This window comes from Equus caballus, chromosome 1 (genome assembly GCF_041296265.1).
Source record: "Equus caballus isolate H_3958 breed thoroughbred chromosome 1, TB-T2T, whole genome shotgun sequence".
Lineage (NCBI taxonomy): Eukaryota > Metazoa > Chordata > Mammalia > Perissodactyla > Equidae > Equus > Equus caballus.
The window spans coordinates 12,335,818-12,361,991 of NC_091684.1; the positions used below are offsets into that span (position 1 = coordinate 12,335,818).

Sequence of the window (26,174 nt, forward strand, 5' to 3'; positions counted from 1 at the left end):
CGTGGGGCTACACACAGCTCTGCACGTAGCTTGCCCTGATCCTCACCAGAGCCGATTTTGCAGATGAGGAACCTGAGACATGGGGAAACAAAGAAATTTGCCAGCATCACAGTTAGTGGGAGACTAAAGAATTAAATCCTGTTTCCAGAGCTGGTGCAATTGAGCTCTCTACTCTACCCTCCCTGGAACAATAAGCTGATGAAGGAATTTGTTTTAGATGGTGGCAGACACACAACTCTGAATTGAGACCTCTCTGACCATATAAATATTTACTGCAAATTTGCATCATATTTTCCAGTCTTCTACTTTTTTTGTCCGCCAGGATGGTTTGTATCCCCAGGACCCATAGATCCCAGTGGGAGGTCGCAGTTTGCTTTGGGGGCAGGAGAGGGCGTAGGGTAGAGTGCCTGTCAAGTAGACTACCTGCTCCATCTCACCTGAGCGCAGTGGCTCCGTACCTCGAACTTGGAGGTTCCAGTGCCCTGAGAGATGAGCATCTCAGCTCCACCAAAAATGGCCAAATGTCAGCCTGGAACCACATATAGCCAGTGAGAGGCTCACGACACCCAGCTCTGATGAAGGGGGTGGACCCATGGTCGCCTCAGATTTGAACCGCGTCCTTGGGAAGCCCTGCCCCACTCACTAAGTGGATTAGAAAGCTGAGCTGGATGGTGATAGGTGTGGAGCCTGTTTCCACATTTCGCCAAAAGAAAAAAACCACTGCCAGAGTTCCATCTTGCTTGAGCTCCTGTAGAAGAAAGTAACCTTCGCATTCATTGCCTTTCCTGAAATTACTTCGGCTGGATTTTAAAACCAGTAACGACTAATAATAATAATTATTATTATGGATGTTTAAATATAAGACACATTCACTTAAATGGCGAATATTAACAATCATCACACAAGCTAATAAGATGATTTAGACCTTCAATATGTACTTGTGATTTAGCTAAATGCACTAAAATTTGCATTTGTGCTTGTCTCGGACCACTAATTTCAGTATGCGATAGTTAATTATTGGGTCATGTCCTTGCTTTATTGCTTTTGGCTATAAGATATATTAAACAAAAGCGTGAGTAAAATGTGATTTTTAGAGTAAGTTGTAAAAATCTGCATATCACAAAGCTAGAGTGGATTTCTGGATGTAAAAATAGCTATTTTTGGTAGATTCATAAAATATTTGGTATTTTAAGTCACAATGATGAGTTAATGACAACAGCCCAAGGAACAGCCACGTCTGACTTTGATGTAGTGACAGTAGAGAAAGAAGCTCTAAAACTTGTTTACATGATGATGTCTGGCAGTTTATCTTTTCTGCGCTTATTCTTGGGTGAATATTCATTTAAATGTCCTTTACAAAGTGTCAAATGTATCTGCAAATATGTGGTCCAGTTTGGATTTTCTAAAAATAGAAGAGGTGTCTGTGTGCAGGTAGATCCCCAGGTCGATTATGTTTTGTTGGGGTTGGATCAGTGACCTCTCTTTAGGAAGGAACATTTCTTGAAGTGGTACTGTAGATGGGGTCTGCTTAACACTTACAAGCCTGGTAGTGCGTGACAGCGGGGTGGATGTTAAGAAGTAATTTTAATAACGCACTTTGTTTTGCATTAGCAAATCATCTCCCACACCCACCAAATACTTTTTGGGCTTTTTGAGGAAGATTAGACCTGAGCTAACATCTGCTGCCAATCCTCCGATTTTTGCTGAGGAAGATTAGCCCAGAGCTAACATCTGTGCCCAGCTTCTTCTACTTTATATGTGGGACGCCTGCCACAGCATGGCTTGATAAGCAGCATGGAGGTCTGTGCCTGGGATCCAAACTGGCCAACCCCGGGCCACCAAAGCGGAACGTGCAAACTGAACTGCTGTGCCACTGGGCTGGCCCACCAAATCCATTATTATTATTATTATTATTATTATTATTATTATTATTAGATCTGCTTTGCGTGTGGGTGCCTGGTCCATGCTGAAGGGAGGTTATTCAAAACTCACCCCTTAGTGAAGGTATCCGGGCACCTGCTATCAGTGTGAACTGGCCAATTTAGGAATGATGCCTCCAGGCAGGTGGCAACCTTATTTGCCCTCCCTCCCTATCTCAGGTGGCTCCTTCTCTAGCCCTTACAACTTTTTCTTTACTGACCCTATGGATTTAGATGCTGCCCTACTTTTATTTTGCTCTGTGTTGATAATGTCACTGTGATCTTCTTGCAAATTACCACACCCACTGAACCCACGTTTCCAGTAATTACATATTGCTTGGCAGCAATTTTGGGCTCACACCAGACTTAACGCTGCCTGAGCAGTCTGCAATGGCTCGGATTTGTGAGAAATGTCTGGTTGCTGGTTTCAACATGTGAGAAGAGGCTCGCCCCCACCCCAGAGCCTCTTCTGGGCCCCAATGTGGGTCATTGTTATGCTATCATAAACAATGTGAAATCTGAGAAAAGTGTCACTGTCTCATCTCTCAGCAGAGGGAGTGCACAGAAGTGCTCTGAAACAGGCTCCCTAGCAGAAACTGGAATGTTCTGCTGAGCTTGCCCAATTAGCCACTTCAGGAAGCAAATTGGCAATAACAACAAATTGGGTCAAAAATAATTTTCCTGCATATTCCTTATGTTTCTTTCCCGGAGAAATGGGGTGGGGGAGGGGCAATAAAAAAATGAGGAATCTTTTCATGAGCACCTAGGAGCACACCTGCTCCCTAACTGCATGCGCCATGCAAAACGCTGTGCTCAGCAAGCTTGGTCACAGTTCCAGAATACCCACGGACTTCGTGCCTTTGTGGATTGTCCCAGTTCATTCTCTTCAGATAATCACACGCTGAAGCTGAACTATGCCCAGAGTGATTCTTTCCCACGGACTCTGCTGTTACTGGGAGAGCCTGGGTCAGCCGCGTGGCGTCAGATCAAGGTCATCCCGTGTGGTTGGCCTGCACGTGTTGATAGTACCCACATGCTTTCTGCTCCAAAGACAACAGTTTTCTCTGATTAGATCATGTTCCTTTTGCTTCACAAGTTAATGTGCAGGCGGGGACACGGCGGGGGAAGCAGCCCCAACTCCAGGCAATGTAGGGGTTTGTGTTTCTGGGTCAGCGGGTGATGTCTTCCCTTTGCCGTGCCTGGCAGGCAGCCTTCAGCGGAGGCTGCTTTAACACGGACATGTTTGGTAACTTGAGGAAAAGATGGAACAATCAGTTATCTGCTTTGATATCGCTCAGCAAACCTCATACCCAGAGTGGCCATCTTGAATTGATTGCTCCGGCGACACAAGTCAGAAGCAAGCTCCGTGCCAATCCTGCCTGCCAGCAGATGGCTCCAAATGAGGTCATTGTTTTGACAGTTTCACAAAAGAACCCCAAACAGCCTGAATAAACCCTTACACATGTTGGATCATCCAGAACAGTTGTGAGATGAAAAATGAACTCAGACCAAAACTTTGGGAAACGTGAAACACCACTGAGGGTTTCTCTCTGACTCCCCACATGCAGGGAAACCCCGAGCAAGGCTGGAGAAGATTGGTCTGGTTCCCCTCCCAGTCCCTCCTCTGTCCTGGGTGTTGGAACTGCTTGGGTGGCAGTGATGATCTGATTAGGAGAAGACAATTATCTCCAACCTCAGTGATTGCAAGCTCCATTGAGAAGCATCTTGGCAGCCTGGATGCTGATATTCTTGGAACACTCTGTGTTTTTCATCACTTCCAAGAGTGTATGTGTAGCAAGTCACATGACTCCAAAGTAACATTGGAAATTCATAGAATTACAGTGTCCGCTGGGACTACTTATCATTTGAGTTGGGAAATTGGGCAGGCATATATCTTTCTGAGCTCTTTGCAAGGACGACCACTGTGTCTTGGCTTCCAGAGTGTGCATCCCTTGACAGCACGCTCAAGTCCTTAGCACTGATTCAGCTTAACCGAGTCCCTCAAGCTCATACATGAAGACATTTCCCTGTTTTAGATCTTTGTGCTCATCAGAACTGGGGGCAAAAGTGGTCACATTTTCCTCCTCCTTCTTGATGTGGTGGAAAGAGTATTGTGTTGAAATATGTTTCTATCCTTAGGTTCTAATTCTGGATACTCATGAAAGCAAAAACCAGGCTTGGGGTTTGTATTGGTTTCCTACAGCCGCTATAACGAGTACCACAAACTGGATGACTAACACACCAGAAATTTATTCGCTCACAGTTCAGGAGGCTAGAAGTCCACATTCAAGGTGTTGGCAAAGCTGATTCCTTCCTGGGGGCTCTGAACGGAGGGAGAATCTGGTCCATGCCTCTCTTCTGGTGGCTGCCAGAAATCCATGGAGTTCCACTTGTGGCAGCATCACTCCAATCTCTGCCTCCCTCTTCACATGGCGTTTTCCCTCTGTGCCTCTGTGTCCCAATTTCCCTCTCTTATAAGGACACCAGTCATTGAATTAGGGCCACCCTACTCCAGTATGATCTCATCTTGACTAACCACATCCGCAAAGACCCTATTTCCAAATAAGTTGCATTCACAGGTACCGGGGTTAGGACTTGAACATATTTTCTTGGACGACACTATTCAACCCACCACAGGTCCATCCCCATTGCCAGCCATCACTTGCCATCTGCCGGCCTTTGGCAGGTCATGGAATTTCTAGGCTCGAGTTTCCTCATCCACGGAATGAGAACACTGAACTAGGTGATCCCGATGTAGTGCTCCTAGTGCTTGTATGATCGGGTTTGGAGGCGTTATTGGATATGCCCTAGGGCACCTTTATCTGGGTAGGGATAAATAGCAACCCAGGAGGGACTCAAATCTTAGATGTGAATTTCACGTTCTTTCAATAGTTCACCCTCAAACTGGACAGTATTGGTGAAGTGAGTCTTAAATTGAGAACGATTAAAATGTTCGGTCTTCAGACCTATGCGTGGAATTTCATTCTAGGCATTCCTGACACAGTATTTCCCGAGCCAGCACGCAAATGTTTTCATTTCCCGCCTTGGCATGGTGGACTTAAAGAAAAACTCCACGACTTTAGAAAGACATGCTAGGCAGAAGAACACTGCCAGTTCTGGGGCACAGGACTTTGTCTTATTGGTGTGCCCAACGAGAAGTTGGAACTGAAGGTTCCTGATGAGGCTAATTAAAGCCTGGTGGTGCTGTCACTCCAGCTTCTCTGAAGCGATTCTCTGCTTTTCACTCTGTAGAGGGATGTTCATTTCATCACTTTAGCTTTCTTCTTATTCCTTTTCATAGCCCGGGACTGTGAAGCCCCATCTAAAATCTCTTAACTTGACTTCCTTTCATGCAATGAGTTTCCACCCCCATTCCCTCACCAACACATTATTTTTCATGGTATTTCATTTATTCCAGGAGCTGCTACTTGGGGTGCATATGAGCCAGGCCCACTCGTGTGAGGCGAGAGCCACATGAGGATGACTACGACACAGACACTTTCCTCAAGGAGCTTCCAATCCAAAGGTCAGAGGTCAGAGCACAGTATCCAAGTGCAAGGATGGAGATGCACCCAGGCAGTTGTGGGGGTGCAGGACACCAGCGCTTACCTGGCCAGGGGCCCAGGAAGACTTCCAGGAGGAGGAGAACAATTAAAGGGTAGGGGGGAGTCATCACTGGGTTTGTTAGGATGGGGTGAGGTCTTCGACCCAGAAGGGAAAATGAGCAGACAAGAGGTGGGTACAGGAAGTGGAGTATTTGAGTGTGGCGTGTTGTTGGAGAGCAGCTCCCATGCTCAGAATTCGCAGTTAATGAACGCAAGGGCAGCGGTTGAAATTTGTCTTCTTCCCATAGCACTTCCTACAGATTAAGCTTTGTCTTAGAATAATTGTAAAGAGGAGGCTAGACAAGGCCCCAGTCCTGGTGTGATTTATTCATAACTCTCTGGGTGTATAACGTGAAAGAGAAAATGCGTGCAGTGATTCATCCTTCTGGGTCTGAGGACGCTAAGCGAATTGCGTGGGTTTGCTTCTAGACGTTATCATGGGGAGACTGGAGGGAGCAGGTCTACCGAGTGCCACCCTGGTGGCTGTGCTGACTGGAAATAGGGACAGGCTGTGGTTGGGAAAAACCTTATAATCCTCCACCAATTAAGGCTCTGCTCCAGGCCTTTGTCTGCTCAGCAAGCCTGTGGGGGTCAAGCCTGTCCTTGACCCCATCTCCCAGGCAGTTAATCCCGTCTAGCGAGACCTCCCCTCCCTTGAAGAAATCTGAGCTATTCTGCAAGGCTGTGCTCATCCCATGCACCCTCTGTGAATCTCTCTAAAACCCTCTAGGAGAAATTAACGAGCATACCCCATGATTGGTGTGCTCACTGTATTTTGTTCATAATAATAATAGTAACACCTTACCATTGACAAGGTTGGTCAAACTTTGTGCTTGACATAAGCGTAATGACTATGTACATTTTCTCATGCTAGCTGCCTGTAATGGCTGTGAACAAAAACCCGTCTGCAGGGAGCATCATTGCTGACGGCTTGAGCGGCTGTGCTGAGTCCACCACCACATTGATGTTGTTGCTTCTGGGCAGTTGCTGAGCTTGGCAGGGATACAGGCTGAGAAGTGTGGATCTCCTCTGATGGGCGACTTTGACTCCAGAGCACCCATTGGCTTACCAAAACTTTCTTAGAACTGCACAACAGGCGGCCCAACCCACCTCCTTCTTTCCCAGTCTCCTCCACGGGGACAGAGCTGCATCACGATCCGATGGCTCTGCCAGCTTCCTGTAGCTCCCTCCCAACCCCTACCCACACCCCTAGTAAATCTCTAGCACAACTAATACTATCTTGGTGTCTGCTTCTTAAAGACTCAAATAATATACCTTCCACCAACAACCCTACAAAGAGGGCATTTTTCTCCCCATTTCCCTGATGAGGAAGCTGAGGCTCAGAGGGGTGGCTCAGTTGGGTTTTGAAACCCGGTCGTTCTGGCCCCAGCATCTGCTCTCTCTACCCTGCCATGCGGCCTCATCCCTCCCTCGGCACTTGTTCCTTGTGGGTAGCTAGTCCTGGGTTTACCTGTTCTTCCATCAGACTGAATGCCTTGCACGGTCTTTGTTATCTTTGGAAGCCCAGTTGCTAGCTCAGTGACCTACATAGTAGGTGCCAAATAATTGCTTGCTGAAGGAATGCATCCAAGCGCCTATTCACTGAGGACTTTCTAACCTCCCCTCTTCCAGGCAGTCTTGTTTTGCCCCCTCCCATCCCACAGTGACTGCTCTGTCTCCGACTCCCCCTCTTGCACTTGGATCCTCATTGTAACTGGGACTTCATTATTGTCTAATGGTCTGTGTGTTCTCTTTCTGGGTCTCCAAATAGAGTCATTCAGAGTCTATTCCTTAAAGACAAGGAAGGTGTCTGTCTGCTTCTTTAGCATCCCTACACACCCAGCAGTTGGGGACATCTAGTAAACATTTGATAAATACTTTTTGATTGATTGCAATTAATTAAAATTAAGCTTTGTTACCCATTTCTCTCTGTCCCCCCCTCACCCTCACAGGGCCTATTGGGCTCCAGGGTCTTTTAGCTTTTGGGATTTGCTCTACTCTAGTGAATCTTTATGCTCTAGGACATGCATTCACAATGGGGGCAATATTATGCCAAAGAGGACAAAAACTAGTCCTTGGAGGATGAAAAAAAATCTTATTCTTGGGGCTGGCCCCGTGGCCGAGTGGTTAAGTTCGCGCGCTCCACTGCAGGCGGCCCAGTGTTTCGTTGGTTCGAATCCTGGGCGCGGACATGGCACTGCTCATCAAACCACGCTGAGGCAGCGTCCCACATACCACAACTAGAAGAACCCACAACGAAGAATATACAACTATGTACCGGGGGCTTTGGGGAGAAAAAGGAAAAAATAAAATCTTTAAAAAAAAAAAATCTTATTCTTTTAATATATAAAGCACAGATATGCATTCATTACGTAAACAGATATACAGTATATCTGTGATATTAAAATTTCATGGGAAGTGATTAAGAAAAAAAGTCTTAAAAAGCTCCTTTGGGTGGGAGATTATGAAAAAAAAAAAAGATTGAGAAACACAGCTAGGAATCAGACTGGGACCGTGTGCAGGGACCTTGTCGGTAGCTTATCTTAGTGGGAAGGCTTCAAGTTTCCGTCTATTAAGTATGATGTTATCTGTAGGTTTTTGTAGATAGTCTCTATCAAGTCAAGAATATTCCCCTCTATTCCTAGTTTACTGAGACTTTTTATTACGAATGTTTGCTGGATTTTGTTGAATGCTTTTTTTGGATCTATTGATATGATCATGTGATTTTTCTTCTTTAGTCTGTTGATGTGATAGGTTATATTAATTGATTTTTGAATGTTTAACTCGTCTTGCACATCTGGGATAAATCCCACTTGGTTGTGGTGTATAATTCTTTTCACACTTTTTTGGATTTGATTTGCTAATATTTTGTTGAGGAGTTTTGCATCTATGTTCATGAGAGCTATTGATCTGTAGTTTTCTTCTCTTATAACGTCTTTGTCTGGTTTTGCTATCAGGGTAATGCTTACCTTATAGAATAAGTTATGAAGTTTTCCCTCTGCTTCTATCCTCTGAAAGACATTGTAGAGAATTGGTATAATTTCTTCCTTAAATGTTTGGTAAAATTTACCAGTGAACCCATCTGGGCCTGGTTCTGTTTTAGAAGGTTATTAATTATTGATTCAATTTCTTGAATAGATATAGGTCAATTCACATCATCTATTTATTTTTGTGTGAGTTTTGGCAGACCTTGTCTTTCAAGGAATTGGTCCATTTCATCTTGGTTATCAAATTTATGAGCATCGAATTGTTCACAGTGTTTATTTTAATTTCTGTGGGATCTATCGTGATGTCCCCTCTTTTGTTTCTGATATTAGTAATTTGTGTCGTCTTAGTTAGCCTGGCTAGAGGCTTTTTGATTTTATTGATATTTTCAACCAATCACCCTTCTTTTACTCCCAATGACTACATTCATTTTATACCTAGTCAGCCTCATGTTTGTCTCATGGTAGGGTTCAAATTGGAGAGTCAGTCCAGATATTTAAAATCATTAACCTAATGATTTTATTCAGAGGAAGCATAGGAGTAAAGTTTTGGTGAAACATTGTCATGAAAAGAAATACTTTAGAGAGATTACTCTGGTCTCAAATTGATTTTCTTTATAAGGAAGGAGCTGAGGGGGAGGGGCTAGGAGGTTCTTTTGAATTTCATTTCAACATTCAATTGGAACACTGAATTACATTTTAAAAGCAAGTGCATAGCTTTTCCTTGATTATGCTTTTGGGTGGGAGGGTGTGGCTTGCTGGGAGGGTATTGATGGAGATTATGGAAGAATATAAAGTACCCTCCCCTCTAGCTACCTCTTTGTACACCACTGCTCTTGGGAAGTTTCCTTATATATAAAAATAATTGTACTTAGGGGCCAGGTGGTGGTGTACTGGTTAAGTTTGCACGTTCCACTTCAGCGGCCCAGGGTTCATCAGTTCGGATCCCAGGTGCAGACCTATGCACTGCTTACCAAGCCATGCTGTGGCAGCATCCCACATACAAAATGGAGGAAGACTGGCCACAGATGTCAGCTTAGCTCAGTGGCAGTCTTCCTCACCAAAAAAAAAAACCAAAAAAAACCAGTAATAAGAATTGTTCCTACTTCATTAGTGATGTTATTATTATCCCCATTTTACCAATGAAGAAAACTGAGGTTCAATAGTTTAAATGCAGTATAAACATTTAATAAGGACCAAAACCAGGATATTAACATTGGCCTATCTAGTTAAAAATTCCAAGCTTCTCTCACCATTTCCTGCAGACTCTACAAGAAGTCATGAAGTTTGAAGATGGCAGGGCTGTAATATAATTGATTTATTTAGGATTTTCTGCATCTACTCAAACTTATTTTCAGGCTGCAGCATCTTAATTAAGAGGCCTGGAACATCATGGCCCAGAATCCATTTGACTGAAGAGTCAAGTGGTGGAGGCCCAGCAGAAGAGCCCTAACGTATATATTTGCTTATTTACCCTGGCTTTCTTGGCACTTAAGCCTGGGCAATAGTTTAAGAATGGCAATAAACATAAGCATAAATAAGTAACATGCCCTTAATTATTGTTAACCATTTTTACTCACTCTCAGGATCCTCTAGGCTATCTTAGCTCCTAGGGGATGATTTTAATTATATATATTCAACTCAAGAGGCTGAAATGTCCTGGGAAATTTCTCTTTTCCCGTGCGTGTGTATGATGGGGAAGCCCACTACTGTTGGTGTTGGCGTGGACCTCACCCCTACTGATCCTGAGTACGGCAACATCATTTGCAACTTAAAAAGTCAGCTTTCTAAATGAAACTATTTATTGATCACTCCTTCAAGTTCAAGGGGATGGTATGAAAAAGGCAGAGGAAGTAAAAGCATATTTGTTGAGCTTAAAGTTTAACCAAAGCTACAAGGCATGTTTGCTGGCCCTTCTCAGACTTCAGATCCTGAGCTCAGGACAGGATCCATTTTGTGCTAGGGTTCTCTATCAGTCTGGGCTGGTCAGGAAAATGGGATGAAACTAAGTATTCCAGGAATAAAGTGCTTTAAGCTGGGCATTAGGGCTTATACGAGTATTGGGAGAGCTGGGGTTGCAAAGATCAGAAAAGTTACTGCAGAAAACGAGGGAGGCTGCAGCCAGAGCGTTGGGGAAGTAGACACTGAAGACCTTAGCTTCTCAAAAGCTTCTATGTAAACTGCTGTAGTTCTCAAGAATTTCTGGAGAAACTCCTGCCAACTGGCTTAGCCTGCAGTAGCAAAATGGGTGATTCACAAGCACTGGCTGAGAAGCAGCTGTAGCTCTCCCATCTGCTCACATGTCTCTGAAACGATCTCCAGGGAAAAATGTCTCTGCTCCTAGTCCACCAGGTGGGTTTCATTGGCTAACTCAAAATGCAACCACACAGGGGACGGATTCTGGAAATTGTAGTTTCCCGATCCGTAGAAGGGTGTGGAGGGTGATACCATGTTGACAAACGGCCATTCGCTTCAGGTGGTCCTTAGTCGGGCTTTTATGCCATTATTCTTTTTAGCGTAATGATTACGGGCAAACCTGACTTACAGACAGCAGGTCTAGGAGCATCCCTTTCACATGTGATTTAGCTCCTCCAATGCCGTGATCTTTCCTAAAAATTCTCCTTGCCACTCTTTCTTCTTAATCGTGTCCCCAGGAGGCCCTCAACTACTTGCCTTGGGTTTTGCTTATCTCTTAGCTGTGGGCTGATTCACTAAGTGGTTACCCATCTTTTCTTCTGGGAGGATGACTGATGCCTTGTGGAGCACCTTGCACTGGTCACATAGTAGGCCCTCAGGAAAGGTAAGTTCCTTTCTTCCCTATAGCAGATATTTGGTGTTTTGTCCATCCATTATCCACTCACCCTTCTGTGAGTCATAGCCTCTCCAGTCACCTTGGGAACCACCCCTCTCCCACTCCATATCCACGTGTCCATGTGGTTTGGATGAGCTGATCACTGTTTTGCTTTGTTTCTACCCACCCCTCCACCTGCTTTGAGAGCGGGCATATCACTTGGATTTAGCCAATCAGTGTTTCCATCCTTCTCGTCCTCCTGATTGGCTGAGAGGTGGGCACATGACTCAAATTGGTACCAAGAGGGTCAAACCTGGAACGTGTGTGAGGACTGCGGGAAAGAGAAGCCCTTTCCTGGCTGGGGTGATTAAAGAGGCGAAATGCAAGCCTAGAGATGTTGGAGGTCTCTTTGTCTCTAAGAACCGAGAATCTGCCTGAAGTGAAGCCATCACAGAGAATGCAGAGACCAGGGACGGAGAAAGAGTCCTGACAACTTTGTTGGGCCCCTAGATTCAGGTGAGTCTAAGCCTTCTGGTCATTCATGCCCCTGGTTAAACCCACATTCTTGACCCTCGACCCACAGAGATTCTGGAACTGAAAGTAAACTTCTGAGAATGCAAAACAGATTTCAGAGCAAGAGTCATGCAACTGCAGGCTGTATCAGGAAAAGGGCAGAGGCGTATTTAAAAGTTGATTTAGACACAAAGCACCTGCCCCACGGATCGCTCATGCTCTCCCAAGCCTTCCCAGAACATTCCCAGACTATGTCCCTAAAATCTTTAACCACCTCTTAGGCCTGCTTAAAAAAACTTGCTTTATCTCAAAGCTTCGAATTTAAGATAAGTAAAACATATCATAATCAATATTTTTGCTCTAATAATTAACAGTGTGAGAACACATCAGGAAATGACCCTACATCTACTAAGACAGTGCTGGGTATTCTCTGTGTTTAAATGGCTTTCATGTGCTTGAACACTACGAGTCCTTACTAATGTTTTGCACATTATTTCAAACAAAATATTTCAGTTATGGGAGCGCTATGGTGGGCTTGGTGATTTGACCTGCGAATATAATCATCGTGCATTATAGTGTTTTTGTTAAAGTTTTGATTTCAAATAACTGGCCTACAAATGAAATTTTAGAATACAGTCTTTGAGAATTACTTGCTTCTCTAGTTTAGCATTTGTTATCAGAGAGGACTTGATCTATATATGCTGTGTACGAAAGAATGCACGTTCAATGTTAAAAAAAAAACTATGCAGAAAAGTCAAAATGAGCATGCTTTTGAGCTGGTATGATAGAAGTTCAGTGTCCGGCTCAAGAGAGCTGACCCTCTGTGCTGGTCAGACTGCACAGAGAAGTGTGAGGTATGGTCAATTGCAAGGTCAAACCGCAATGAGGGGCTCAGCTACGGAACCAAATCCTACAGACGTCGATGAAGTGGAGCAGGCTGGAGGAGAGGATGCTATATTGGGTCACAGGAACCCTAGCAGATGGTGACACGTGGGACACACGTGGTCATTAAGAGGATGATGGATCCCCTCATTCTGTGTGGTTCTGGGGAATGAACAAAGCCAGTGAGTAGAAGGTGAAGGAAGACAGAGTGTAGAAGTCTGGGGATGGTCACAGTGGAGGGGCCACCAGGAGACTTGGCTGGCAGAGCAGGTGAGCGTTCTAGCTCTGGAGTTAGATGCGTTGGTTAGGATTCTCCTCAACCGATGTGTGACCTTGAGCAGATTCCTTATTCATAGATTAGAACAATGATAGTACCTACTACATAGGCATGGGTATGGGGTTAACTGAGATGAATGCCAAGTTTTCAAGCGAATGGCATATAGTAAGTGCAGGGACCACACCTAACACCTCGCCAGGCACAGCAGGAGCAGGTGCTCAATTAGTTTGTTGACTGACCGACTGACTAAGTTAATAAATGAAATGAATGGCTCATTCCTAAGGACTCATCCACTTGTGAGTCTGGTGTTGCATCAGAAATAGCACTTTCTTTCTCTTTGACGTACATTAATTCTATCTCTATGGGTTTTAAGAGAAATATATATAAAATATTATTTATATTAGATATAATTATAGTATACAATAATACACAATATATTATTATAATATATAAGTATATATACATATGTACAAATATGTATACATATACATATATATACATATAATTTAAAAGTATAGAAAATAAAAAAGCAGGAAAGAAAAGAAACACACAAGATCTCATCCACCAGAAATAACCACTACAATTTCCCTCAACTTTTTTTTCCACGTATTTATTTACACAGTTGGATCACACTATGTATAGACTTTGTATCCTGTGTAGTCTTTTTTGCTTCAACATTACATGATAGTTTGCTGTTGGAGATGCTTTTTAGCGTTTATCTATTCACTGACTATGGCAGTCCTGAGCAGTCACGGGGCACCTACACTGTGTTCAGGTCTAGAAAGAGAGAGACCAACAGGAGACCGTTCTTGTCCATGTGCTAACACAGGTGCTAGACGTTGGGTTCATAACAGCAAATGATCGAATGTTAAACAATCAAAAACCCCTGTCTTTACCATTTTCATTGAAACTCTTGCCCCAAATGTGGGTTAGCAATAGTTAACATGTGTTTCTTTTACCCTTGGACTAGAAAATCTTCCCCCAAGAACCAGTTCCTTTCCCTTCAACAATGCTTGCCTCCCCCAGCCGGTTACCACCCGGATTGCTAGGAGCTGCCAACGCACACACTGAGCTAGCAGACGCGTTCCCAGACAATGCTTAATTAAATCCTTTAATTATTAGCCACTCACCACATTTGCATCACTCCCTAGCGCTTAGCCCCAGAATCACTTGGGGGAACAGCCAGCCTCCTATCTGTCCAAATTACTGCCTCAATTAGGGTTTTATCAGATTCAGGAAAGTTGGAATTCTGAAAATATCTTTTTGAACTCACCAGACTTTAGCTTTGTACTAAGCAAGTCTTTACACTTTGAAAATGCCCTTTATTCAAATCAATAAGTTAAGCCTAGACTTCAGGTTGAACTCAAATACAGGATTAGCTTAACCAAACTCATTGATGAGAGGAGCATTATTAGAGCTTTATTTGCAGACCCAAACCTTGTGCCACCACAGAACCTCGTGTATTTTTTTGTGTTTGCCTAAGGTGGTGATTCAAGCTGCAAAGGCGGTTATAGAGGGAGAGAAGAATGGAAAAACCTGAACTGAGTTTCTGCTTGGTCACAGGTTAGCTGATGACCTGTTATTCCCCTTGTCTGGCTCTCCTACTCCCTATCGCTAGAATAGGCCTGCTGCCCAGCGATGGTGCAAGGATTCAGTGAGGCAATGAAGGAAAAGCACCTGTCTGGTGGAAAGAGCAAGGGGAAGGTAAGGGGTGAATTGGCAAGAAGTATGGAGGCCACAAGAGGTCAAGAAACTTCCACACACCTCTTGTAAGGGAAAGGAACAAGGCTGACCACGTGCCTTATTTTGTAACCTACCTTGAAAGCATATTTTATCCCAGGCAGGCCAGGATGGAGTTGGGAGGCAGGACTGGTGTAAAAATCTCCATTTTACAAATGAGGAAACATCCTCAAAGTGCCTAAGAGGACCGCATACCCCTCCCCAGCACTCATGCCCTCAGTAACATGTTGCAAAGCAAAAACAACGCTCCTCCTTCCCCTGGGAAACCAGGAGGCTGAGACTCGGAGCTGGGATGCCGTAGGGTTGGTCCTTCTGGAGGTGCCCTCGGTCCTCCCTCCTGAGGCCTCTGGTGTCACTGTGCACAGCAATGATGGCCACCTGGGGGCATCTGAGGATGTGGCAGGACAGGTGAAATAAATGCTATTTCACGGGAGCAGAGAAAGTGTTTGGCAACATTAAGTACAGTCACGGTGCTCAAAAATATTTTTTAAATAATGAATTTTCACTACGCATCTACGTCATTGGTTTTCCAGCCTCTGAAGCCTTCCCTGACAGCCGTATCTAAAATAGCAAACTCTCTCCCTCCCGCCCACTGACATCCGGGCACTCTCCCATACCTCCCCGCTCCACCCTCCTAACTTTTCCCCTCAGTGGCTGCTTCCATCTTAACGCAGAGACTTCCGGTTTGTGTGCTTCTGGTCTTACTTTTCCGCGTCCCCTTCTCCAGAAGGCTCCACAAGGTTGGGCTTGGCCGTGTGCTGTGTTGGAGCCCAGCCCTAGCATAGCGCCCGGGGCCGGGCAGGTGCTCAGTAAATATTTGTTGAATAAATAAATGAGTGTGAGCACCTCCTAGAATCTTCTGAAGTTTGTAGCAGTGGAGTCTGCCTTAAAGACACTATATTTATACAAAAATACTTAATTGGGAATGATCCTTCTCTGGATAAGATGATATGGGAGCTTTTGCCCAGGCTTGTTATAATCCCTACTTAGAAAAATGTCTTGTTCATTCAATAGATGTATCCTGAGCACTGTTTATGTGCCAGGTATTGTGCTGGGCACTTGGGATTTTAAAAAAGTGAATGGGACGTATCTCTGCTTCCAGACCAATGGGTGATACAGACTAGTAGGCAGATCATTAGAGTAGAATGTAAGATGATAGAGGTTGTTCAAGCGACTGAGGGTATCTGGGAAGGGAAGTAAATACTTTACCTGGAGGAGTTGGGGAAAGGGTTTTGGAGAAGGGACAAAGAGGTGGACTGAAGATATTCCAGGCAAAGGAAAGAATGTACAAAGGCAAGACATCATTAAAGGGCAAGACTGCTATGCATGGCTGTGCAGGTTGTGCACTGCACAACTCTGAGGCTATGTGTGTGTATGTGGGGTGGGGGTGGGGGGGATTCATAGTGTAGTCTATGTGCAAGGTGGTGGCCCTGTGAGAGGACAAGGCAAGTTCAGAGAACAGAGAGAAATACAGAGGAGCTGGAAGGTAGAGGGGATTTAAATGGAAAGGAGGGAAATGGTCACAGGGTATGATGGGAGATGGTGATGTCTGAATGTGAAGGGTTTGTAACCAAGGTAAAGAGTTTGAAGTTTCCTCTCTAGGCCGGTGAAGGCTGATGAGGCAAAAACCAAAGACAAGAAGGCTTAAAGGGGAGGAGGTGAGAGTAGAGCCCGGGGAATGTTCCCAAGGTGAAGTCGCTTTTGTAGAGAGCTGGCAGCTTCAAACACAGGTAGGGGCACCTGTTGGGCAGGTGAGAGCTTTACAGGAGAACATTAAGGGCAGGACCTGTGGAGTTCCAGGCTGGGAATCAGGATTGATGGCTGGAGACAATATAAGGATTAGAGTAGAGAGGTGTCCTTGAAACTGAGTGGAAGAGTTTCAGAAAGTCACTCTGTGGACAGCAGCGCCAGATACTGCAGAACGATGAACTTGAATGAGGCTGGAGCGTGGACTAGGAATTGCCCATTTGCGATTTCCCTGAGACCCTTTGGGGGAGTCAGATTGGGAGGAGCTGGGCTTCGGAGGAGCTGAAGAAGTGGAAACAGAAGCAAGGAGACGCCTCACAACTCAGGGTCTTCCTGGCTCACCTGGGAAGGACTCCTCACCAGCTTGAGCCTGAAGCTCTCAAACTTTACTTTTTGTTTCTCTTGGAGCTTTGGGATTACTAGGGTGTGACTACATCAGCCGTAATTCATTTACTCGTATATTCGTTCGTTCAGAGAGTACTTCATTGTTTCCTCTATGTAAGGCTAGTGAAGGCCACTGCAAAATGAGATAGGCCAGTCCGTTTGTGTGATTCTTACCTTCAGAGGGGACAGGCTAGGCAATCAATTACTACTTAACTGCACATGAACTTTTCGGAATGCGATGAGGGCTATGAAGACTGCAGGGTCGTGGAATTGGGAGTGATGCTGTGATGTGAGACAGAGAGTGACAGGTGTGGGTCTAGGTAGGCTGCTATGGGAAGGCCTCAGGGAGGAGATGGCGTCTGAGCTGAGATCCGAATAATGAGCAGGAGTTTGCTGTGCAAAGGTCCAGGGCAGAATATTTCGGGTGGAGGAAACTAGAAAAACCCTGAAGGCAGAAAGAAGGAACAGAAAAAATGGCCAGGGGCTAGAGCTGAGGGAGCCAGGAGGAATGTGGTATAAAATGAGGATGGAGGGTAGGATAAATGCCTTGTAGATACAGCCAAGGGGGCTGGATTTATTTTAAGTGTCATGGGAAGCAATTGGAGAATTTAAAGCAGAAATGGCAATTCTGCCTTGGGATTAGTATCTTTGTTTGCTAGTTTTCAAATTATAACAGATTTGTTGACTTATCAGTATTCTTCTCAATATTCTCTTTATGCCAGCTGAGGATGGGCCTTTTTCTTTTCCCCATTATAGCCACCCATTGGGCATCAGCTCCACGGCCTGCTCTGTTCTGGGTATGATGATGGGGATGAGGTGCTTACATGATCTACGTGTGGAGACAGGACCCGTTTCCCTCTTATGAGCGAATCTGAGACGAAGGAAGGCTGCAGAGTACAGGCCTGGAGGGGAGGACTTAGCGGAGACAGCAGGAAGTTCAGAGACCTACTATGGTTCAAGTTCTGGAGGGTCTTCTCCCCACCAATCAGGCCCCTGGAGGAGCAACCACGGAGTCATCCACAGCCTGAGGTCTGGAGCCCCTTGGCTTGTGGGTCACAGGAGCGAACTCCTTGCCGGGAGCTGGGCAGCCGCTCCCTGGGATCTTCAGTTGCCCTGGGAGGAGAACTCAAGCTTGAAACTTGGAGGCAGAGCTCTCAGGGCCCTGGGAGCTGCTCAGCCGGTTTTAGGATTGATGTCCTTGTCATCTCTTTTATTGTTCCCTTCTCTTTTCCCTCCTCGCTTTGCTCTCTCCTTCTTCTCCTTCCCTCTTCTTCTCTCTCGATTTCTTTGCCTCCTCTTCCTCACCAGAATGGCACAGAAAGCATTTCTTTGGTCTCTGCCATCTCCTGAATTCTCAGGCCCTCCTCCCATTTCCTTGAACCTTAGGCTCCTGGTCTTCCCTCTTCCCCCTGTGCCTCCCATGGCTCTGGAATCTTCTATGCCCAAACAGTGGCCATCGAATCCCTGGGCCCACGGGCTCTTGACTCCTTCCTCTCCGGGAACCTCTGCCCCATTTCACTTCAAGAACCCCTTGCTGAGGTTGCACCGTGGCCTCATCCCCAGCTCCCACTGAAACTCTCAGCTCGGGAGGAGGACCACATTTTACATGCGGGGGAGGCTTGGGGGCAGTCATCTGGGTGGAAGGTGTAGCTGAGGGATTTGTCATAGCAAATGCAAATATAGATTTTTTTTTCACCAAAAGTATAGTTTGTATACTTTACAAAAAGTATTAACTTTTACTTCTGTTGATTGTTGATTTTGGAAGGGGGTGATGGAGATGATAGAGCTAAAGCTCCTCTCACCATTCCTTGGTACCTTGGCTTAAACTCATTTATCCTCCCTTCTGATCACACCACTAACCATCTAGATCTTACGCTTCTGTTCTCACAGTTCTTGTTCTTTGATACCAAAACCTCTGGTCTCTTTAACCTCCATTTTTACCACTCTTTCATTTCCCTCCTTTCTCCCTTCCTTAAATGTTAGTGTTCCATCCTTGACATTCTTCTCTTCTCATTTCACATTTTTCTGCCTTATCTCGCCCCCTCCCATATCTTATTTGTGTATGAGTGACTCCCAATATCTTTAGGGCATCTCTCTCTCCTGAGTTTCAGGTCCCTTTAAACAATCGATTCTTGACACCTCCGTCTGGATGTCCTAGAGCCACTTCAAACCCAATAGAATATCAACCCCTCGCCTAAGCAGAATTCATTTCCCCTTTCAAGTCTTAACCTTCTCAGCAATTCCTTGCTTAGTGAGCTGTCAGTTACCCAACAGCCCAAGCCAGAAACCTGGGTTCTTCCTGACATCTCTCTTCTCTGAACTCCCCCTTGGTAACTAATCGGTTATCAATATCTATGATAATTCTGCAACCCCCACCCCCCCATCTGCTATCTCTTCTCTCTGCCTTCTACTGAAAACACCCTGTCTCAGATCCTCATTCCTGGCCTGGATTATTGCAATGCCTCTGAAATGCTTTCTTGCCTGCATGTAATCCTTCTTCTGTGAGCTTCCAGAATTGCCTTTCTAAAACCAGCGTTCCTCTCTGGCCTCTCTCTGGTTAGCTGCTACACTGGCTCCATCACCTTCATTAGCACAGCCCTCCAGGCTTTCCATGGCCCCTGCCTCCCTCTCCAGTCACGTGGTTGGCCTCTCCACCTAGCATTCTGCACACACTCCTCCATTCTCACATTTCAGCCCCTTAACCATGTACCCTGCTCTAGGGCCCGCTGGGCCTTTGCACAGCTGCTCTCTCGTTTGGAATGTGCCTTCAGCAATACTTCTCTCAGAGTACCCCTTGCCTTCTCCCAGTGAGGAATCATCCTAAGTATGCTGAGAACGTGACCACGTCATCCCCACCTGGCCTGACTCCAGGTGTCTCTCTCCTAGACTAGGTTGCAGACACATCGAGAGCACAGATACTGCGCTAGTCGCTGCTTTTGTGGGGCGTATTTCTGGCGGTCCATTCCATAAAAATGGAATGAATAAACGTGTCATTTTCTTGTTTGAAAGCCAGATTTGTAGATAAACTTGGGCAGATGATGCCTCGTCTCTAGACATCAGCCTCCTTATGGAAATTGAATTCAATCATCTCTGTCCTCTCTTCCAGCACTGACTGTCTAAGAATTGATTCAATAGGATTCTGTATCCAAGATAAAGAAATATTTGGTCTACGTGCTTCCTTTTTTGCTTTTAAAGGTCTATAAGCTTAAGTTGGAGCTTAAATTTATATGTATTTAAGGTAAACATGATGGCAGCTGGTAGAAAAAGGCAAAACCTTGAAGTGGCAGTGGCCTGTATTTTAATGAAAGCATTATCACGTGACTCCATTCTTCTGAAGCCTTTACTCTTAAATCATCATTTATGAAGAGATCTTGAAAATGGATATGGTTTTCACTTGAAAGACAGTGGCCGGGGAGGGGATGAGCAAGTGGAAAAGAACGACTGTTCCAAACCGGGAAGCTCGCCCTGACTTTATTTTTGAAGATCCTCTCAGATTGCTGCCCCCTCTCCCAACCCACGGCCATGAGTCGGCAAAGACGGGGGCGGGGGTGTGGAAGGCTGGGGCAGGACGCCCTTGTGGCCCATTGATACCGCTCCCTGGAAGGTTAATACCAGGCTGAGCTTAATTTCCGCTCCAACCCACAACTGCACAAGCCTGGCAGCTCTACCCCACACCCTCCCTTCGTGGCATCATTGTTCCTATTTCCCAGGTGGGGAAAGACTGATGAGTCACTGGAGCGCTCCTGGCGATGATGGAGGGAGCTGGATCGCCCGGTGACAGGCCTGATAGCGAGGACTTATTCGTTGCTCGCGATCGACTCACAGCACCTTAAAATGATTAACTCGAGGAGTAGGTTGACACCATCCTGAAAAGTTCCAATGCTCAGTCCAGTTCTAGCCTCGCGGTTTCTTGGACCGACCTTACGGAATTTGCTCCGGTTCAGCACATTGTGTACATCTTTGCAGCTGCTGACTTTAGCTTCTCATCACCTGTGGGTCCTGAGGCCTAACGCTGGGTTCCAGAAGCAGGGGTGCTAAATCAGACTGTCAGACACCCTGGGCTTCAAAGGGAGACGTTCCAGGGGCAGCCCCAGGTTCATGAGGTGCTTGTTCCGTAGGAAGCCCCAGCCTGTGTTACTGTTTGTGACCATGATTCTTCTCTCATTGAAATAATTTATTTTCTCTTTGTAACAAGTGAGTGACCTCAAAAAATTTTTAAAATCCTTACTTTCACATGGTGATATTCTGTTTTCTAAAGATTATTCAATAAATGATCATTTCGGAGACTTACCAGGTACAACCGTGCAGCTTTTTGTAATCGAATCTCGGTGGATTGTGCCCTTCTTCTTGGTGGACTCCAGTAACAGCTGTATCAGGGCTCCTGTCTGTCTGGGCACATCGTGCAATTGAGGCAGGTGTGTAAAGATCCTCATTATATGAGGATACCTGCTTCTAGAAAAAGTAAACCCACTTAAAACCAAGACCCAAATTGCTATAATACCTAGTGAAAAAACAAGACATTAATAGCTGTGAAAGTAGGTTACTTTGTCTTAGAATAAGCAGAATATAGGCTATTGTGCAGCAATGTGCTGATTTCTTAGTATGAACAAAGAATTACTAGAATGTTGGGGCACTTGAGGCATAATTTTTTTTGACAAAATTATCTCATTCTATGAACACCTTTCCCTTCACATATGCTTTCACAGCACAGATCACAAAGAAGGTCATTTTGGCAAAAATCTAAGAGGCCCTTTCTATTTCCTCCCGAGACCTATTCATCCTTGGCTATTTATATCTCCAACATGACCATTGTGTCATCATTCTAGATGGTTTTCTTTTCTTTTCTTCAACTGTTACCTAGTCCTATTCTACCATTTCCTTACCTATCAGTAATGATGGCTCTGATCTGAGCTGTTCTAATTTCTAATCATAATTTTAGCATTACATATAAATGATAATGCAATGATATATTTTTTCTAATTTTATAAATAGTCCGTTTTGTCAGTTCATGCATAAATATTTCTGTGTGCTTATAACTTTTCCCTACCCCAAATCCTCATAACAGAGAGAAACTAAATACCCAATGTCTTTCCCACAAAAGGAATGAAACACCAGCGGTAGCGGCTTGGGCTACTTGTTAAACGAGTGGTCCAGAAGTTGGAGCTCTGGGTTTCAAGGAGGAGGTGTGACTGACTTCGTGTCACACAAGAGTCCTCGGAGCATTGTGCCATTCCTTATCTAGAATGGCCTCCTAATTCGCTGCAAGTCAGAGATGATGGGCCCATTTTACAGATAAGCCTCAGAGGGTAAAAGTGACTCACCCAAAGGCACATGCTGGTCAACATCGGGGCAACCAGGGCAACGTCTGGGACGCCAATGAGGTCGCTCAGTTTTAAGAGCACTGAGGGACCCTCAAAGGATGGAGGAAGCTTAGGTAAGCAGAGAAAAGGGTGGGATTCTAGGTGGGGTGAACCTAAGGTGCAAACAAGCTTGAGATGCATTGAATGGTGAAAAATTCAAACAGAATATGGAAAAGGAATTTTAAGCTTTATATGTCAAATGACTGGGCTTTTAGTATTTCACAGAAGAATCTGGCAAGCTTCTGCGACACTGCTTTCATCTTTACTTCCCCAACTGTGGTGAGTTCCATTGTCCCCAGCCCTTATCTCCTGCAACACGGGCTGGGCAAACTCCTGAAGTTAAATGGAAAATAGTCTTTTTATCCTGCAGCAACCAGCCTGTTAGATAGTATCTGGATAAGGCACCCAGGACCTGTCACAGTGCTTCGCACACAGCAAATGGATTTTGGCAATAAAAACCATCAATGTAGAAAGAACTTAGGAAAAAAAAATCTTTTGAATGGTTATTTTTCCCTGAGGTCTTAAAGGAAGAAAGAAAGTTTACTTAAAGGAGAATGCTTTTCCATAGACTCTGGTAGCTAGTAATTTGGGCCTGTAAAACAGTATTCCAATGACAACCTGCCCCAAACGTCTTGAAAATCACTTTTGACCCAGAGAACGGGCTCCAGGAAGCCACTGTTGATATATTTAAATGAATCCAGCTGGATTACTCTGATGTATTGATCCAGGGGATGTGGTAGGGAGTCTGGGGGACAATGCTTGAAGTCGATCCAATGCATTTTGAATAAAAGTTTATTTTATTGCCACTTTTATTAAAAGCCCTAAGCCCAAGCTGCTGTAGTGGGAACACACAGATGCCTTGGGGCAACTAGTTCTGCTCCTCCTGGTGCCTCCATCAGCGGGTTGAGCACAGGCCCTCCCCAGGTGCCGGCGACTCCTGTGTTCTTCCCTTTCGGGGACCTGGATTGGAAAAAACTGGGAGTAGCTCAAGATTGTAATCCTGTCCGTGAATATCCTGTAGAACTTTCTGGATTCTGGAAACCTCAGCAAAAGCCCGCAGTCACCTCCTTTCTACTTGCCCTCAGAAGGCTGGAGAGGACCTTGTCTCCTCCCCGGCTTGGCCTTGCGTTGTCTGACGACCGTCTGGCTGCTGGCCTCCAGCACTGCTGGCCCCAGCCCCAGGCTGCTCCCAGGGTCCCAGGGAAGGAGGCTGTGGCAGGTCAGTGCATGCTGTCCAGGCTTCCTGCAGGAGGCCTCGGCCGCAGCCCAGGCCAGGCAGCCCTGCTGAGCCCTCTGTTTACCGGCCTGGGTCAGGGACGGTGCCCAAGCTGAGTCCTGTCCCTGTGTGCCACATGGGCTCTCTCAATGGCCGGGGCTTTTCTTCTCTGTGGATGGTGTCAGCCATCGGGAATGGCGGAGAGCACAAGGGCAATACCTTGTCTTTCTCAATATGCCAACCCCCCCCCCCCGCCCCCCCCGCCTCAAAACAAACAATCCAACCCACTTTGGACAGACCACTGAGATGTGATGACTATAAGGGTTCTGGTGCTCGTGAGCCAAGAGCAAGTTGAGAAAAAGCAGAGCTGAGAGAGAGGCAAATAATTGACAAAGACAAAAATGGTCTTTGTGCAGCTGGAGGAAGCCAAGCGGGAAACCGTTGCCGATGAGTTGCCCGGAGCAGGAGCACCGCCCAGACCCGTCTGTCCAAATCCTACATTCTGGATTAATCCTCAGCAAAGGAATGAGCCCCTGATGCCACTGGGGTCCGGAAGAATTTCTCAGGCATGATCCTTCAGAGATTCTCAGAAGCCCATGATTTAGTGTTTTCTGACATCCAGGCTCTAGTTTGAAGGGCTTTCTTTTGAAACACCCACTGTCACCAGGAGGATGGATGGTCTCAGGGAAAATGGAGGAAACTACTCTTAAAAACGCCTGTCGCAGTCCGCAAAGGCCACCCTCAAAACACAATGGAGTATAAAATGTTCCACTCAAGCCTTGACTTGGCCACGCAGGTAAATCAGAGCACCCCAAGTAAAACTCAGGTGACCTACTGCTGTGACTGAGTTCAATTAGACCCGTGGTCATTGATGTTGCCTTGTCTTAACAGAGAGATGTAATACACATAAGAGCTACCCTTTTTTCTCAACCTTCCTTTATTGAATTTGGTGGCTGGAAATGAATTTTAAGAGGTTATGTTGTCTAAAGTCCTTTAGTCTAGACAGAAGTCATTACTTTTTGGATAAACATTTATTGATTCCCCACTATGTGCCGAGAACTGTGCTAGATGCCAAAATGGTTGTTCTTCTCTTAGGACTGTATGTTCTATTAAAGAAGACAGATACATGAATAATTTCAGTGTCATGTGATAAATGTTGTCATAGATCTATGGCCAGTCCAAGCAGATACCTATCTCCTTTCTTTTTCAAATTCCCTAGTCGAGGAGATTGCTAGCGTCTTCTTTGGGAATGCATACGAACATGGTAGCAGGCCCAGCGGGCTTCGTGGGTGCTGGACTCGTTCCTAGGTCTCCTGCCTGTGGTTGACAGGTTTACGTGTTGACATGGGCTCCTCACCAGGGCATAGTAAATATATTCCAGCTCTCTTGACGTTTTACTTGTCACAGTGGACCAGAGGAGAAGATATGGATGGGCTTCTTGAACTCACTCAACTCACAGCTTACCTGGGAGGATGAGGCAAAGCTAACTTGGTCATCCACTGTGTGATGCTTACAATGAAGACCCAAGGAGTTCTGCCTCCACTAGGCGCAGTGCCCTGAACAGCTCAAGCGTTAGCTTTAGCTTTTTCTCAATATCTTGAAAAAGTGCTTGAGTCCCTTTAATCTGTAAAAGAAACTGTTGGTGAAGGAAAAAACAAATTCCCTGGTTGCACTGATCTGCATGGAATTTCGTGGTCAGATTCGCTGCAGTTCATTTTTCTTCTCTTTCTGTCATTATGAAAGCAGCCCAGAGTGGAACCCTGCCTCGATACCAACCAACATCTCACCCTTGGCTGCAACAGGAAGGGCCAGGCACAGCCCCTCTAGGAGATGGATCTTAGGCAAAACCGGGAACTGCCACAAAGTACAGCCCATCCTGATTCCTGGCCACCTCTCCACGGGCACTTGCTGACGTTTCATAGTTGTGCTGGATTGGACCTGGAACAATTCAGCACCCTTTCTCTTCCCAACTTACGGAAGGTATTTATGGTATTGCAGTGTAGGGACTGGGAAAGCTCATCTAAGATCCTACAGACAGCCTCCCCACAATAAGGGCCAAGGCATGTCCCAGGGAGCACTGGGCCATTCTCTTATCTCCTAGAGGATGCCTCTGCAGTCACACCTTAGATGGTCAAGAAAGATTCTGGATAGTACAGGTCACCACAATTTCCACTGCCCTGCCTGACCTTGAGTGGGGAGCATCTCCTGATTGCCATAAGCATGTTTTCCCCTCGCAACAATTTTATCAGAGCTTTATTTGATTGTTTCCCTACCAAAAAGCTAAATTTTATTTCTAAAGATACTGAAGATTATTGAGATTTCTGTGTGGAAATCTGAGACGCCTGCCTTAAGTGACACCAGCAAAACACTTGGCACTGGAGATTTGCAGCTTCCCCTAGGAGCAAATGAAAAGCTTGTCTCTGCTGTGAAAATTTCCTTTTTGGTGAATGGCCCGATTCATATGCAGAGTCAGAAGCTAGAATTCCAGGGGGGACGGTTCCATCTTAGATTTTAATTGATTCTTTTTTTTTTTTTCCTGCCTAGAGATGATTGACTGTGAAACTTTTTATATAAGGGAAATAACATGGTGCGTCTTTCTAATGCTCATTCCTAAGGGGATGTTAAAAGCACTGTGTAAGCATTTAAATACTATAGCACTTTATGGGGTAGAACACATTTTAGAGAATTAATTATTACCGAGGCTAATTAGATGTCATTGGGTCAGTTATAAAGCAAATTCAGAAGCTATCCTATTTA

At 45.3% G+C, this 26,174-nt stretch overlaps 1 long non-coding RNA gene across 1 annotated transcript in view; it reads left to right on the top strand.

Annotated features, from left to right (window-relative positions):
* Positions 1-5,337: 5,337 nt before the first annotated feature.
* LOC138923090 (uncharacterized) overlaps positions 5,338-26,174 on the top strand; it is a 187,017-nt gene continuing 166,180 nt past the window's right edge. Inside the window, exon 1 of the long non-coding RNA XR_011436249.1 lies at positions 5,338-5,445. This is a non-coding gene — a long non-coding RNA (uncharacterized lncRNA). The remainder of the gene's footprint in view (positions 5,446-26,174) is intronic.